The sequence below is a fragment of the Saimiri boliviensis genome, chromosome 5 (genome assembly GCF_048565385.1).
Source record: "Saimiri boliviensis isolate mSaiBol1 chromosome 5, mSaiBol1.pri, whole genome shotgun sequence".
Lineage (NCBI taxonomy): Eukaryota > Metazoa > Chordata > Mammalia > Primates > Cebidae > Saimiri > Saimiri boliviensis.
In genome coordinates, this window is record NC_133453.1 from 31,555,943 (window position 1) to 31,573,201 (window position 17,259).

A 17,259-nucleotide genomic window follows, 5' to 3' on the forward strand; every position below is an offset into this window, starting at 1 on the left:
AATATTTTCTTCTTTGACTGAAAGTGAATCTTCAAGACAAAAGTAAATATGGCTAAGGAGTTCCTAGAAACTGTATAAATTCATTCAAATATTAACATGTGGACACATCAAAAAATTATTTCCCTTGCAACAAGCACTATACAAAAATTATTAAGCTAATCACAAATAATAGTATCTATTAGCTAATCACAAACTAATAATATCTATTATTAATACTATTAATCACAAATTAATAGTATCTTGGAATCGTTTTTTGCCAAGCCTTTATTCTATGTACCCAGATTGTCCTAAACATTTTTACATATTGTCAAATTTAATTCTTGCAATAATAATATAAAGCAAGTCTTTTTATTTTTATTTTTTATTTACAGATAAAGGAATTGAGGATCAGAGAAGTGATCTCTGACACCCAGCTAACTAGTGAAAGAGGCAAGATTTGGATTAGGAGGGTTTGATGCCAAAGGTCATGGACTTGGTCTGTTTTGCTTTTACACTTGATATACCTTTTTAACATAATAACTTGAATGAATAAAGGGATATTAATTAGGAAGGAATATTTTTACGTAAAATAATTTTAACTTTAAGTATAAAATTTGAATTTTGTGCTAATTCAGGTAAACAGGTTTTTTAGCTAGACTGAATAATGAACTTTCCCTTTTCTGAGTATTTTTGTATTATGACGCTACCAGAGATTTAATAATTTTTAGAATTAGGATTGTATCCTGCTTTTTGAAAAACTGTATATCTTTTTTAGGATTAAAAAATAATGATCTTAGTAACTTGCAAAGCTTTTAATATAACTAAATTATGTGAATTTGAGTCCCGATCTGAAACTCAGCCACGAGATGGCATGCTGAAATCTCCAGGGAAGGAAGTGGTAATGCTGGCTTTCACTGGCCCCGACAATCCACAGAGAGTGTGCAGGGCAAGAAGAGTTTTTATTTCCAAGTCTAAACCGAATTAAATGCAGTAATTCTGCTGTCTGGGCTGCTGATGCCCTCTACAGATCAAACAAATGCTGTACAGCTTTAGGTTTCCCCTGTTAAAACACCCTTTTAGCACTGAAAGAACTCTGGGTCCCATAGCATAGTAGCTTCTTTACAGGATACTGTCGCTGTTATTGACATAAACAATAGAAATATTGAGTAAAATCACTTAAATAGCCTCATTTATGTCTCTGGCAGTTGTATAGGTATTAGTTGGGTTGATGGTGATGACATATGTCATTCTTCAGCAGGCTAGAATGATTAATCACATGGTAGTAGTCACAGGGACAATTAAAAATACCAAAGAATATATTTTATTTATGCCTTTCAGTTGCTCATTAAACTTTTTTATATAGTTGTTAGATAATTGCAATGCAACACTCATGTATCAATGTCTTAAGTTATTCAATTACATCAAGATGATTATTTCTTTAAAAAAGTATGCAAGACACAGAAGTAGAAATGGCAGAAGTACAGTTTTTATTTTAAAATCAAATGAAATAAACTATGTAAAGCTTATGGAACAGAACAGGCCCTATGAAAGCAATTACTTAGTCAAATTTTAAAGTTTTATGTGAGAACAAAGCAAGCTAGGGTGAGGGTGAAATGGTTGGGGGTTGTGCAAAAAAGTAGGCAAAGCAGAGGAAGGCCTTGCTCAGTTCTCATTAAAAATACTTCATTAAATATATGTGTACAAAATAGAAAAAAAAATAAGCATATTTCAAGTGTAATTAGGGAAAACACATTTGTGGTCATTATTATGTATTATTTTTCTACATTAGAAATCTAAGTTTCCAGTCTTTGTTTAGAATAATCCTTTAACTACTGGTTGAGTTCTTTACAACATTTTGTAACAAAGATTAGTTTGGAGCTCCTAACTTTACCATGGTAAAAGACAATCTCTAGTTCTCTTTTCTCATCTCTTATACGATAAGTAAGAGTATAGAATCATAGTGTCCTTACTTCACTGGATTGTTTTTTTAAAAAGGCTAAATAAGAGATTCACATAAAAACATGGAAGACTTTTCCTGAGTGTGGTTCTAAGCTCTTCACATATATTAACTTATGGACTTTTACAATAATCATTCAAGTTAGGGAGAAGTATTTTTTCAATTTTCTAAGAAAGGAAACTGAGGTACAGATAATTTTAATTAATTGCCAAAGACTGTACATTTTGTAAGCTTTGAGCCATCCATTTTGGGCAATATGGTTCCAGGATTTATATGTTTATCTCTCTGTTCAACTTTGAGAATTTGTAAAAAAAAAAAAAAAAAAAAAGTATTAAATCAAGATATTACCATTAGGATTAATATTAATTGGATCATTATTTCTCACCTTCAGTTTTCTATATTAACAAAGTTAATGTGAATAAATAGTATCATTTAGTATGATCAATTCCTATGGTTTTAGGGTCTTGGGTAAGTGTTAGAGTTCTTCTAGATTTTGTAATTTGGGCACCATTCAAACTGAAGGCAAGTTATGATTTTTCTCTTCATTCAGATAGATTTGATTGGTTGGTTACTTAAGGTTTTCTGCAGATCAATACCATGAAAGCACCAGGTGATGGCAGCATTACCCTAGATTATGGTGTTTATTTAGGGCAGGAGGTAAGATCGAAATATAGTGATTTTGTAAAGCCGAATCCAGCTGCACATCTATCTAGGAGATGGTACTTAAAAGAAACAAAACAAAAAATAGTTCACATACATATCTGAATTACAGTTTAATCAAATATAAAAATCTAACTGTGTCCTGCCTAACTCTCCCACACAAGATTCATGGTTTTAAAAAATCAAACCAAAGCAAACCAGAAACCAATGTTAGGTTTCTTTTTGGTGTTTCTGGTGGCTCTAAAGAATATATCCATGACACTTTGCAAACTATATCAACCTTAAATTTATTTAAATTTCAGCTTCTCCATCTATTACTCAGTTATCACCACTCTCTATTTATTAGCTAATAACTTCTGCAGCTCCAAACATGGGAAACCTCTAATTCTTTACTTCTCACTTACTTCTCACTTATATAATGAGAATATTAATGTTCCCCTTCCCTTCATCATCTCTTCTTACCCTCACCATGCTCTCATTTCTGTCAGTTTTTTTCTAAGTTGAGAAAAATTTATATTCTGATAATTAAGTATTGCACATTTTGCTTATAATTTTAACCTAATAATTAAAAAACCAAACCTGAATTGATATTACTATGACTACAAAAATTCTGCTTATTGCAAAGAAAAGTCATGTGCCAGGGTTACATTACCTTTTCTATCAAGGCAATGTCACAAATCGATGCCATTAGATGGAAAAATATTCCTAGCATTAGGTACAAGTGGTTTGTCCTATTTTATGCTGAGACCGTTTTAAAATCTCATTGCCAAGGTCTTCTAATGTGCTTAACTGGTATTCTCCTGGTGTTTCCCATTTATTCTCATTTTTATGTTATTTATTCCTTTTAAAAATGTATTTAACATTGTTTTAGTAGTACTTATGGGAATAGGACTAAACAAATAAAATGATGATTAAATAGCAGAAGCTACATAATGTTTAATCAAGAGTTGAGGTAAGGAGAAACTTTTAAAGGAAACAATGCCCGTCATCGTAGAACCAGTAAACTTTAGGGCTAGAAGTCTCTCTGTTACTTTACAAATCAAGAAACCAAAGTTAGTCTACAATGCATGAGTATTTTATCTGATGTGATTCTTTACTTCTTACTTGATACCTATTGGTTTTAAGGATAACTGATAACTGAGAACTAATATTTGCTTACAGAATTAGAATTTGGTGTAATCTGTAACTTTTAACCTAATAATTAAACCTTTAGATCACTTAAGTCAATATAAGCTTAATAAAGTATTTTATTTTTAATTGTCTGACTCTTGGACTGTGCTTGCTATAAACTTATACTCTTCTAGACAGAACAGGGAGAAACTGAAGGCTTTTTACTGTGCAAACTTCAGAATATCAGAGTAAACTTACAACTAATGTAAGTTTTTATTTTCCAGTCAGATTCCTATGATAAAAAATTGGTTTTGAAACGAATTTATTATGAAATCGTAATTTTCTATTCATGACAATTAAGTGGCAAAAAACACAGTAAAATATACTTGGAAACTTTTTTAAGTGTAGAAATGCAAAAGACAATACCCAGTTAGTTACTTCACTAATGCCCTTGAGTTATGTGACACTATTTATTTTGTTAGCCTGCCAACATTATAAGGTTTAAATTTTTAGAAGATTACAAATCCAGACTAACACTGCTTTTCAATTAATACTTTATAAGAAAATTAAAATTATATATCCATCATAATTTGTCTCCAATATTATTACTTATGAAATCTTGAAATTGTATTTTCAGGGTTAATGCTCTGTCATTATAAATTCATTAAAAACTAAAAGCTGGAAGAGACCCAAACTTAACCAACTCATTTAATAATCACGTAAATGAAAGCATTGGGAGTTTAAAAGGCTTCCTCAAATAGGTCAACTAATTACTGGCAAAGTTGAAGGTATCTAACAAAATTTTCTAATGTTGTTTTATTTTCATTCTGTTCAAAATATTTAAAAATGCCTCTTTCAACTTGTTGACACCAGCTTATACAGACATTTTAAGAAAAATTTCTGAACATTTGGGAATTTTCCAAATTAAATTCCTTTGTTGATTTGTGATTCAATTCCATTGTGGTCAAATAATGTACTTTGCATGATTTCATTTTCTTTCAATATACAGAGACTTTCTTTATGGCACAAAATACGGTTTGTTTCGGTAATAGATCTGTGTGCACTTGAAAAGGTCAAATATTTTGTTACTGTTAGAAGTCAGTCACTGAAAGTATTGTTGACTTTGATAGGAAGTGGTCACACTGCCTGCATAACTTTCTGGGAAATTGTGCATAGGTGTCTGAGTATCCTACTTGCCAGGTAAACATTGCAGGAGTAAGAATAGTTAAAAAGCAGAAAGGAAAGCCCCTGTTTTTTCTGCAGTGCAGTCTCCCTCTAGTGGCAATCTTTGTATTTTGCCAGCTGGAAGGGGAAAGGTTTACAAGATTTAGCTCCACTAATAACAAAGCAGAGGGAATTTGCAGCTAAAGCAATCAATTGATAACAGAAACACCTAAAACAGTATCATTTACATAACTCTTGCTAACATTTATGAAAATAAAACTTATTGTCTCTATTGCATTGTAAAGTACTAGAGGGATCATATCTTTAATAAGTTATATAATAACTTAGATTTTAGCACTTTATAAAAATACTCAAAATTTAAATCAGATTTGGTAATCTAAGCAACTAGCAAAACACCAAAAAAATGCAATTGGACTAGAAGGTTCAGTACTCTCTGTGTCTACTGTTGGAACAAGATTTAAAAGTAGAATTTTGGAGAATATGGATAAATATATTCTAGAGCAGACAGTGAAGTTTTCAGAGCAGTATACATTTTACCATCTGTCTGGTAAATTAGTTCTTAATTGCAAGCACCTCATTTCAGTATAAAAAATAAAGTAAAATTGATGGATAATACTAAAAAGCACTTAGTATACCTTTGTTGAATTGATTTTCACCTGAGTGACTTCAGGTATAGAATTCATTCTTCCAAATAGAAAATGAATGACATAGTCAAGTGAAGTATTCAAGACACACTTTCCCACTTAATTTGGCCAGTAAAAAGTTAGTTTTAGTAAAATAGATACACTCATATTGTAGAAACAGATGACAGTGTTGCCCAGAATTCTGAAAAGTGGTAAGTAGTCAGTTGGCTGTGCTAAGGATGAGAGTTGGGCATATTTTACTATTCAGAGGAAATAAGAGTGGGATAGAGGAGTAAGGCCTATTAGACCTTTGACAGCTTAAAAAAATCAATAATTACAGCTTTATTAAGTACTACTTTGCTGTTTCACCCAAAATACATTATGCCTCACATTTAAGAGGGAATATTTTACTTAGACGAATATATGCTTTATATGCTAAAAGTAGAGTCCAATATTTGACTTATAAAATTCTGTAGAAAGTTGGTAACTTCAGAATACTGCCACGTATTACTCTTCCTGTTAACTCTCTTGTTATTTGAGAGGATTGCCAATAGGATATATTCTATTGTTTTTCACCTAGTTCACAAATGCACACCTTGTATATAAATAATCTTTACATGTAATCGTGCCTCTGCAACACTGCACTGCCATTTGAGTCTTTGTCATCATTGCTGTGAGCATTGTGGAAACCAAACTCAACTTTTATATTGATTTTTCTCAGTATGATCCATATTATCAGCATTCTGTTGTATAATTCTTAAAAACTCTTTAGGGTGGAACATGGACATTTGACCTATAATGAGTTCCTCTGAGCTGTCACTGTATTCTAAAACAGCTTTCCTTTCCACATTTCTGAATCCATAAGAACCATGTATTTTTCTGCATACTGTACTGAAAAGGAAAGGGGAGAAAAACTATTGAAACATAGTATAATAACATAATCACATTCATACATCTATGCAAAATTATGGTTGTGTACACATGTATTCTTAAAAAAAATCAGTGGTAGATGGAAACAAATAAGCAGTTACAACAGGGTTGATACAATGACATCTTCTGGATTCTAAACAGTTGACTCACAAATGAATTATTTGGCTACCACTATTTAACTATTGAGGGTTTTATATATATATATATATATATATATATATATATATATATATAAAATACATATATGTGGGTTATATATATATTATACACATACCCATACATTGAGGTTTTGGGGAGATATATATATATATATATATCACACCGCACGCACACACACACACACACACACACACACACACTCTATTGCCGAAACAGTAATCTATTATAATTTGAAAACAGTGACTTAAGTGGTTTGCTTATAACACAATGGCAATTTTTAAAACCTTATTTTAAATGTTTTTTTTAAGATTTTAAGATGATTTTTTAAAATAAAATTCATTTGTAATTTCCAAAGACGATCACTTATTTCTTCCCGTATTTCTGGACTAGTTTGTGTCTTCTTTATTTTCTATGAGCTCTCATTTTATTTTTGTTTTGTTATAGCAACATTGAGGAATGCTAACCCTATTTCAGGATTCCACCGTTTATCTAATGTCAATTGATATAAATTTAAGAAAATGATAGAAAAGCAGAGGAAGAAATGTACTTTCTAGAAAGGCTGAAATGTGTGGCTGAAATACACTTAGAAATTATTGTGGTATCATGTACAGTAATTCATGGTGTGTGGTGATCATGGCGTGTGCTCCTACTTTTACAGATTGTCACTGCCAACTTCAAACCAGAGCTTTCAGATTTTTAAATAAGATAAATCAAATCAAATTAGAGGCCACATGTATAAGATTATGTAATATATTTAAAAATACATTCAAGAATAACCATTGTTTTTATATCATTTTTCAATACAGAGACTTTGTTTTCGGAAACAATTATCAAGCCTTAGCTTGCACGTTCTCCTCTTCCTTTCTTTTCCGTTTCCTTCTTTTTCCTTTTATTCCTGAACCATTCCAGAGCAATTTAATCCTGAAGCCCTAGGAAGGGCGGAGCAGATGGGGAGAGGTGGGAGCCAAGTGAAGAAGGGAGAGAATGAGCCTGGCGTCTGCGGAGAAGGGCTGCTTGGCCCCGGTGAGGCCAGGAGGAGGCTCTCAGCAAGGGCTGTCAGGACCCAGAGAAGGGTTTCCTTGCAAGGAGCCCATCGCAGGTGCGGCGTGTGGAGGGAATACGTGGGGCGGAACAGGTGGCGCGCAGTGAGGAAATCTGAGCCGCCCGAGGAGGGTGTCCACGCACGGGGAGGCCCAGTGTGGAGTATAGGGCCGGAGTACTGTAGGGTAGCAGGACCTTGAACGCCAGAGCCCAAGCAGGGTAAGGAGAGCATGCCTGTGCGAGTCGGGGGTGGTCTGAGAAGCATGTTTTCCAGAGGCTGAGGCAGGCCCCGGAGGGGTGGCAGGGGTCCAAAGTAAGACAGCCCATTTGGATTTAAAACTGTAGACTTAATGAAGTAAAAAATAAAAATTAAAAAAATCAAATTTGCATCCTAACATGACATACTTGCTCTTTATGGTTATGATTCAAAGTTGTCTACCTTGTGACGTTTTTGACTGTTAGTTCCTTAGATTTTATGAGGCTCCATTTTTTTTTTTTAACTTTTAAGTTCAGAGGTATCAGTGCAGGTTTGTTACGTATATGAACTTGTGTCTTGAGGGTTTGTTGTACAGATTATTTCTCACCCAGGTATTAATCCTAGTAACCATTAGTAATTTTTCCTGATCCTCTCCCTCCTCCAATCCTCCACCCGCCTAAAGGTTTCAGTGTGTGTTGTTCCCCTCTGTGTGTCCATGTGTTCTCATAATTTAGCTCCCAGTTATTAGTGAGAACACGTGGTATTTGGTTTTCTGTTCCTGTGCAAGTTTACTAGGATAAAAGCTGCACATTTTACAGTTCTCTTAATCCAGGAGGCCTCAATGAGAGCAAGGAAGGGAAGCTCTTGAAATCTGGGATCTTGATATCTTTAGTTTCTTAGAGAAACACGGGCCAGCATTTCCCACCCTTGGAGTCTGGAACATTCTCATCAGGTGTGAGCCTGTCTAAAAATGTCGGGATGTCCTACAAACTTCTTGTTTGCCCTTCCTGGTAAGTGAGACACAATTGGCATTTGTCTAATTGACAGGACATATGGGATCACAACCCAACCCTTGAATGTGCATCCTTAAGCTGTTCACGGTTTGGGAATCCCCTGCATCCCACCCTCATTTCTACACCTCAGATATAAAAATTCAAACATAAAATAGAGATTTCAGGACTGACTTCCATCTCTCAACTATTGAACAGCATCCTCTTTGAGGCAGGAGAATAGGGAATTAGGGTAATCAAGCAAAAGCTAAAGAACAGCAGGTGCAGCCAGTTCTAGGCAAGATGAGGCAGCACACAGGCCACATCTTCATTCTTGTGATAACAAGACAGAAGTTTCCACTTTAGCCTCTAACAATGGGCCAGGTCTCCACTTCAGCCTCTGATTGGTCACAGGCCAGACCTTCTTAGGGTATAACCAATTGGAAGCCTCTAAAGACATCTATGAGTGTTACTAAATTGTTTTAGCTTAATCAAAACTGTAACTTGGGAGGGGGGTGGGTGGGGGGGAAGGGGCTCTTGAGCTAATTCCTTGAGCCAGTTTCCACTCTGTGGAATGTACTTAATGTACTTTAACTTCCATAAATCTGTGCTTTTGTTAGTCTGTTCTTTTGTTGATTGGTCTGTTTTTGTTGTTGTTGTTGTTAATTTGTTCTTTTGTTTCTTTGTGCATTTTGTTCAGTTCTTTTTTCAACATACCAAGAACCTGGATAACTCACAGTCAGCCTTCCATCCAGTAATCCTCTTCTCTACTAAACTTTCTAGGAGAGTTAAGCTTCTCATTGGAGATCTCTTGTGACAGAAAACTCACCAGCTTGCTCATTGTTTTCACTTGCTCATTGTTTTCACTTGCTTAGTTAGAATGATGTCTTTTACTTTGGAACAAAATCATCTCTCTGTATCTTTGGCCCTTTGAAGTCATTCTATGCCTGAGGAGAACAGGAAACAGAGCATGACCCATCTTTCCCATGACAGCCATTCAGATACTTAAAGTAGAACTCTCTGTTCTCTTCAGTCATGCAGTCTATGCAAAAAACCCCAGTTGCTTCGGAAGCTCATTAAATGAAATGGTTTTCTGAAGCATTGTATCTCATCTCCCTGATGTTAATGCACCTTAACACATGTTCCCAGTTTTCAGTGTCCTGATGCGCTTTGGCTCTGTGTCCCACCCAGATCTCATGTTGAATTGCAATTCTCAATGTTTGAGGTGGAGCATGGTGGGAGATAATTAGATCATGGGGGTGGTTTCTAACGGTTTAGCACCATCCCCCTACTGCTCTCTTGTGATAGAGTTCTCACAGGATCTGGTTGTTTGAAAACGTGTAGCACCTCTCGCTGCACTTGCTGTTCCTCTGTACTGCCAGCCGTGTGAATACCTGCTTGCTTTCCCTGTGTCTTCTGTCATGATGGTAAGTTTTGTGAGCCCTCCCCAGAAGCAGAATCTCGTACAGCCTGCAGAACTATGAACCGATCAAACCTCTTTTCTTTATGAATTATCAGTCTCAGGAATGTTGTTATGCAGTGTGAGAACAGATTAATAGAGGTTGTTAATCTCTAATTAATAATTAACAGATCAATAATTATTAATTAATTAATAATTAAAGTACAAGAGGTTGTACTTTCATGTTCAGAGCTAAACATGACACCCAAAATCATTCCATCTCCACTATTTTGGTATAGATGCAAGTTGTTTAGTGCATACTTACATATATGAAAAATGACTATTATCTTTGCACTTGTTCCATAAATCTGAAATTGTTCTAAATAAAATGTTTAATTTGAAAATGCAGAAGTTGATGTTTTAAATAAAAATCTTACTGTTGAAATATTTAACATATTTAACCATGCACACACTCATTACATAAATACACATTTATAACTTTTTAGTAAAAGTCTGAAATCTCACTTACCATATAAGCTTAAGTAACTCAATTTCAGAAGACCAGTTTCCTTATTTAGATCATGATACATTTGGATTAGATGGCATCTAATTTTATACATTTATTTAAATTTATAAGGTAGTACTTTTTGCACATTATTTTAGTTGAATTTAAAAGTTATAGCAGAGTATTCCCAATACTCAGTAATTTAGTAGTATAGCAATAAACATTTCTGACAGTTTCTGTGATAGTCCATGAGATGGTGCTATATTATTATGGGAAAATTCTCCATGAGATGGTGCTATGTTACTACAAGAAAATTCTTCGTAGTCATCCCCATCTGCTAGGCTGTATCCATTGTTTCAAAAACTATTGGAAAAAATATAATCAATCGATTGATTAATCAATCGACTTGTTAAAGGAATTTATTTATGCTAAAATCCATTATTTAGAGGTTGGCAAATTCTCTTAAATGGCTAGACAGTAAATATATTATTAATACCATTTGTGGATCATATGGTAGTCTCTGTTGCAACTACTCAAATCTGCTATTGCTACCCAAAAGTAGTCATAGACAATACGCATGTGGGTTTGGTTATGTGCAAATAAAACTTTATTTACAAAACCAGGTAGCTGGCCTATGGTCCATAATTTGATTACCCTTGATATAAATTACATATAAAATTGGGTTGAGCACGGTGGCTCAAGCCTGTAATCCCAGCACTTTGGGAGACCGAGGTGGGTGGATCACTAGGTCAAGAGATCGAGACCATCCTGGTCAACATGGTGAAACCCCGTCTCTACTAAAAATACAAAAAATCAGCTGGGCATGGTGGTGTGTGTCTGTAATCCCAGCTACCCAGGAGGCTGAGGCAGGAGAATTGTCTGAACCCAGGAGGTGGAGGTTGCGGTGAGCCGAGATTGCGCCGAGCCGAGATTGCGCCATTGAACTCCAGCCTGGGTAACAAGAGCGAAACTCCGTCTCAAAAAAAAAAAAAAAAAGAGCCACTGTATTATCAGTGACTATGTTTACTGAGCCAAAATTGGTACTTGTGGACAGACTTGAGAGTAAATTTCCATGATCTTTGCCTGGTAGTGGTCATCATGCTTTTCTGTGATCCCCTCTTCTTGAGTGTGGCCAGGTATGATATGGTTAATACTGAGTGTCAACTTGATTATATTGAAAGACGCAAAGTATTAATCCTGGGTGTATCAGTGAGGGTGTTGCTAAAGGAGACTAACATTTGAGTCAGTGGGCTGGGAAAGGCAGATTCATCCTTAATATGGGCACCAACCAATTAGCTACCAGCTTGGCTAGAATATTAAGTAGGGAGAAAAATGTGAAAAGATAAGACTGGCTTAGCTCTCAGCCTACATCTTTCTCCCATGCTGGATGCTTCCTGCCCTTGGACATTGGACTCCAAGTTCTTCAGTTTTGGGACTCGGACTGGCTCTCTTTGCTCCTCAGCCTATAGACAGGCTATTGTGGAACCTTGTGATTGTATGAGTTAATACTTAATAAATTCCACTTTATATATATTTAAATTCCACTAATAGGATATATATGTTATATATAGGATATATATATTCACTATGTATGTATCATATATATATATGTATACACACACACACACACACACACACATATATACACACACACACACATAAATTCCACTAATAGGAAATACGTATATATCTCCTATTAGTTCTGTCCCTCTAGAGAACCCTGACTAATACAGCAGGGCCTGAGACCTGAGAGCTCCTTTTAACCTAAACAATATGTAAAATTGATGGAATATTTCTCTTGGGATTTTGTTTTGTTCTGTAAAACCCTGATTTGCTAGCAGACTTGCTCCAGAGACTCTCCTTGCTGGCATGTTAAATAAGAGGCTACACTGGGGAAGTCCACATAGAAAGGAACTGAGGGTCATTTCCAGTAGACATCCAATAAGAACTTGGAATCCTCAGTCTGCAGCCACTTGCCAACAACCCAAATGAGCTGAATACTGGACTTTTTCCTAGTTGAATCTATAGATGAGAATATTCCCTGGCTACCACCTTAATGGAAGGTTGACATAAGACGCTGTTAAGCCATGCCTAGATGCCTGGCCCATAAAACTGCAAGATAAACAATATATGCTGTTTTAAGCTGTATTTATTATGGAGCAATAGAAAACTAATATACCATAGTTTCACCCATAGCTATAGCACAGTATGTAGGCATATATACCCACATAAATACACATATGTACACATACATATATATGTGTACACACATATTTTTCTATGCACACACATTAGTGTACATTATATTGACTAAAATATATATTTTCATGATATTCATAGAAAATAACACTATTTCTGTACACAATTTCTTATTTGTGATTCAAGATCTGTGATTTTTTTTTAACATGGTACTATAAGGTTGTTTTTTCTTCACTGTAATAAAAAAAGTAATAGAAAACACCTGTGAGACCCACTAGAACTAGAACTAGTCTACAGCACAATTTAATAACTACTGGCTTTTCATCAAATGAAAGGTTGTTAATTTTGACACCTCCAGTACATCTAATATATTAGGACCTCTGATGTCTGTAATGATTTCATCAAAGTACTAAAAGAAAGTTAAATTTTAAAACACCTATATCAATGAATAACATGCCTAATAAATAGTACAAATACTATGATTTTTATAAATAATATAAAATTATTAATCTATGCAGACTATAGAGAGAAACTTAAGTATAATTTTTCATTAGCTACAATAACCTTTTCTCAATAATGCTAGATAAAAGTGAATTCTTTTTGAAGGCCAATCTGTATATATTTTTTAGTTATCACACCAATCAATCAGTAATTATCAGACAGTATATATATGTATCCCTAAATCATTTTATAATGTTTTACTAGTGTTATTATTTCTTTTAAAATATTTTAGAGTTTCCAGCAAGGTGAGAAATCAACAATTTCCATTTTGTTTCTTCTCTTCCCATTCTAATTAGAATGATGACAAATGAAAAGGATGCAATAAAAGTAGATACCTGCTTACAAAAAGAAGACATGCTCTCCTTCCCATATCTATACCCTAATATTTCCATTAGGTTATGAGGGTATTTCATGGTGCTCTGAGGTCACAGTTGCTGCTAATTCAATGATGACTAAAACTCCCACAGAGAATAAGAACAGAATGGAAATGCTCTCATCCTTTCTGTATTTGAGTTACTCACAAGCTAGTTTCTTGCCTCCATCTCTATCTCTCTTGTCTCTGTTTCTTGGCGCTCCCCCCTCCCCACACACACACACACACAGCTTTGTTGAAAGGAAATTTTCCTAAGTGTCTCTCATAGAGTTGCTGTAGGAATGGAAAAGTGGGAATATGAAGCTTGTACACTTAACTTTGATTTTATTATTGAACGAATAGGAGTGAGATAACCAAGAGAGACTGTATGTAGGACATAGATGCTTACTGGCTGGAATTTTTTGTTTTCTGAAGCCATCATTGAGAACTGGGCAATATCACATTGAGATAAAATATTGAGCTACTGCAAAAATTTTTCTCATATCTTTGGCAAGACAATTTGGGAAGGTATTTTCTAATGTGTACTATAATATATTATCCTTAAAAACAACAGCTAAATTAACTTGTTCTTTAAAATTAATCTGCACATGTGTTCTTTATGGTTTCTGAGATCCCATTGTATATTTTTACAAGTATTTGAGCAACCATAATTATTCTGAGGATAAAAGTAAAAACAGTGCATAATCCCTGATTGATAGGAAATGCTACTACAATAAGTCTCATCAGAACTTCTGGGTATCATTCACACACTGATTTTCATCTTTAAACTGCTATTACTCAGAGTCAGTGATAAATGTGTTTTGTTTGGATTTTTGCAAAGATTTTGAAAGGTTTATAATAGATACTTAGATTTTTCGACCAATGCTATTCATTTAAAGACAACACTTGTTCACTCGTGCTGTGAAATCAAGATAGTATCAATATTATACATGTACTCAGTGCATCTATTTTAAAGTTCATTTTTCTCTTTGAGTGTTTTGCTTTTTGCTTTTAGTTTTCATTTTTCTTCTTTGGTAAACACGAAGCAAGTACTGTAGCATGAAAGCTAAGTATTTTAGAAAAAGTCTAATTCTGGACAAGGACATTTAAGAAAGGTGAGATTTATGCTCTAGGCTATAGAACTGTAAATACTTTATAGTTCCATGTGACAGAATGGATGATAGTCAGTGGATCATTGTGTAGGAGTGGTATGGTACACGGTAGTACTTTGGCCCAGGCTTTCTATATTGACAAATTTCCTTTTCCTCAGAAAACAACATTATAATAATCTCCTATCTAAAGGATATTATAGCATACAATGAAACTACTTCTCCGTTAAATTGTAGGTAATAATATCATCTGACACTGTGTCTCTCATCAACTAAATAATTAGCAAAATGAGGTATACATGTATGTGTATATGTATTTTTTTCTATTCATATTTTATTTTTAGCCATAGAAGAAAATTTTGAAAGTTACTGGAATTATTCACATTAGGCATTGTTATTTGAAATGTCACATTGTCACTATGTGTGAAAGATAGTGACATATTAGTGGATAATTGGAAGGTAGGGATTTTTTCAAAAGAAGTAGCATCTGTTCAAATAGAGTCACTAGGCTGGTTTGCTCAAGGAAAATAGCAAATCAAAGAACAATCAGTTTCAGAATTTTGTTGCATTATATATGTCAAGTGATTCAGTTTACCTCACAAGTGACAGTATTTATGCAAAATAATGAGTGGTTAAATAAGTCAATCAGGATCACTCTCAAATTAACTCTTCATCAGTTTTACAGTTGATAAAACTATCCAGAACACATTCCCTGTTTGACTGTGCCCTTATGGTCCTATAGTAACACGAATAAATACTTAGAGACTGCCATGGAATCTCAAGAGACCAGTTGCTAAGGTGTCATCTTCCATGTTGCGAGTGTGACTTTCAGGGCAATACTGACTTGGAGATGAAGATACTCACTGATACTTAAGTTACTTCAAAATTGCAACAACTTTAGTATCTCCTAGCTTCTCCTTGTTCCTCCCAAGACCGTAGGTCAACCATCTCTTTCCCTGTGACCATAGGGAGACAGAGGGAAAAGGAATCATTACCCAAAGAACTCACAATCTGTGGGATGGAGGGGATTAATGTGATATTCTGGAGATTCCAATAGAATGTTCTCCAAGGTTATAGCAATAATAGTGAAGTGTTCTAAGTGCTTTACAGACATAATCATTTACAGGATAAGAGGAATATGCCCTGTTTTTTTAAATTGCATTTTAGGTTTTGGGGTACACGTGAAGAACATGCAAGATTGTTGCATAGGTACACACGTGGCTCTGTTTTAGAAGTCATCCCCTTTTGCAAAATTTCTTGCTGAGGCCAGTAAGAAAGACATTGCAATTTGAACCTAGTGAGGTTTCAAAGTGTGTGTTCTTAACCACCAGGGTGTAGTGTGTCTTCTAGCACAAACGAAAGCAGCATTAAACTCATCCAATATCAGTCCACACAGCCTTGCCAGATCCATTGTGGAATGGACAACTCAGAGTCTCTTTTCAAACCCAGAGATCTGTGATACAGAGAGTCCAGATTTTTGCTCTATTTCCCTCTCTATGTCTAGAACAAGATCATAGCAAACACATGATCCAAAGAATAACACTAATCACCAAATAGAATGTTAAACAGCAATCAGTGCTATTCTCTGAATGCAACTTGGTTTGAATAATTGGAACTTGGGAATAGAAATAGCAATGAAGAAAACCTTTTTTTCCTTAAAGTCAGTGGGAAATTGAAAGATTTGAGTTATTTCAATTTTAACTCTGCTTCTGTTTTCCTCCTAATAGGTAACAGTGAAACATAAGGATATCTCTGAGGAACACAGCATTCATTTACATTTGAGATAAACTGCTTCACTTATGCACATTGTGTATGGCAAGCATGAAGATAAAAATGTAAGTTTCTCTCATAGGAGTTGAAATTGCAAACCTTGTATATCAAAACCAATAATGGTGCATGGGTATGTACCTGGAAACTGGCAGAACCAGAGCCATCTCTCAGCACAGGTTCTCCCAATTTCTTCTCTGTGCTTTCTTTCCTGTACTTCCTCAGTGAGTTTGCTTATTTTCCCTCTTCTTCCTTCTCACTGACCAGTATATATGCATGCATTCATGTGTAAGTGTTTATTTCTCTCTAAGCACTTCTGTTCCTAGTTTGGGGTACTTAACTGCTGTCCAAATGTATTAATTCTCAGAAATACTTTTTAAAATAAAAAAAAACACATGCAAACGTTTCTTTTTATAGATAAACAAGTATTAACGTTGTGGCAGATTATTTATGAGTCTCCATTTGCTGTTTCTTACTGGCCAAATTTTGTATCCCCCACCTTGCAATAGCTTCATGGTGAACAGAATACGCTTTTCCATTCAATTATTGTAGCGTGTGGCCACAAGACTTGGTTTGGCCCATGGGCTGTTAGTGGGTCTGAAACAAGCAGAATGTTGAAGAGTAGTTAGTCCTATGGCTTGGTTTTCTCTCTTGCATTAATGTCATTGCCAAGGGAAAAAAAAAAACATATTCTGTATAGCCTACAGATCTTAGAAGAATGAGAAGCCCATGAAACAAACCCAAAAGAAGTTTACAGTTTGAATACAAGCCCTCTTGAGCTTATCTGAAGTCAGCTGAGTCTCAACAGATCTTGAGT

General features: G+C 34.8%; 1 long non-coding RNA gene across 1 annotated transcript in view; it reads left to right on the forward strand.

The window, feature by feature from the left end:
- Positions 1-17,259, forward strand: part of LOC141584450 (uncharacterized) — a 191,986-nt gene that overhangs the window by 74,281 nt on the left and 100,446 nt on the right. The window contains exon 3 of the long non-coding RNA XR_012517503.1: positions 16,403-16,510. This is a non-coding gene — a long non-coding RNA (uncharacterized LOC141584450). The remainder of the gene's footprint in view (positions 1-16,402; positions 16,511-17,259) is intronic.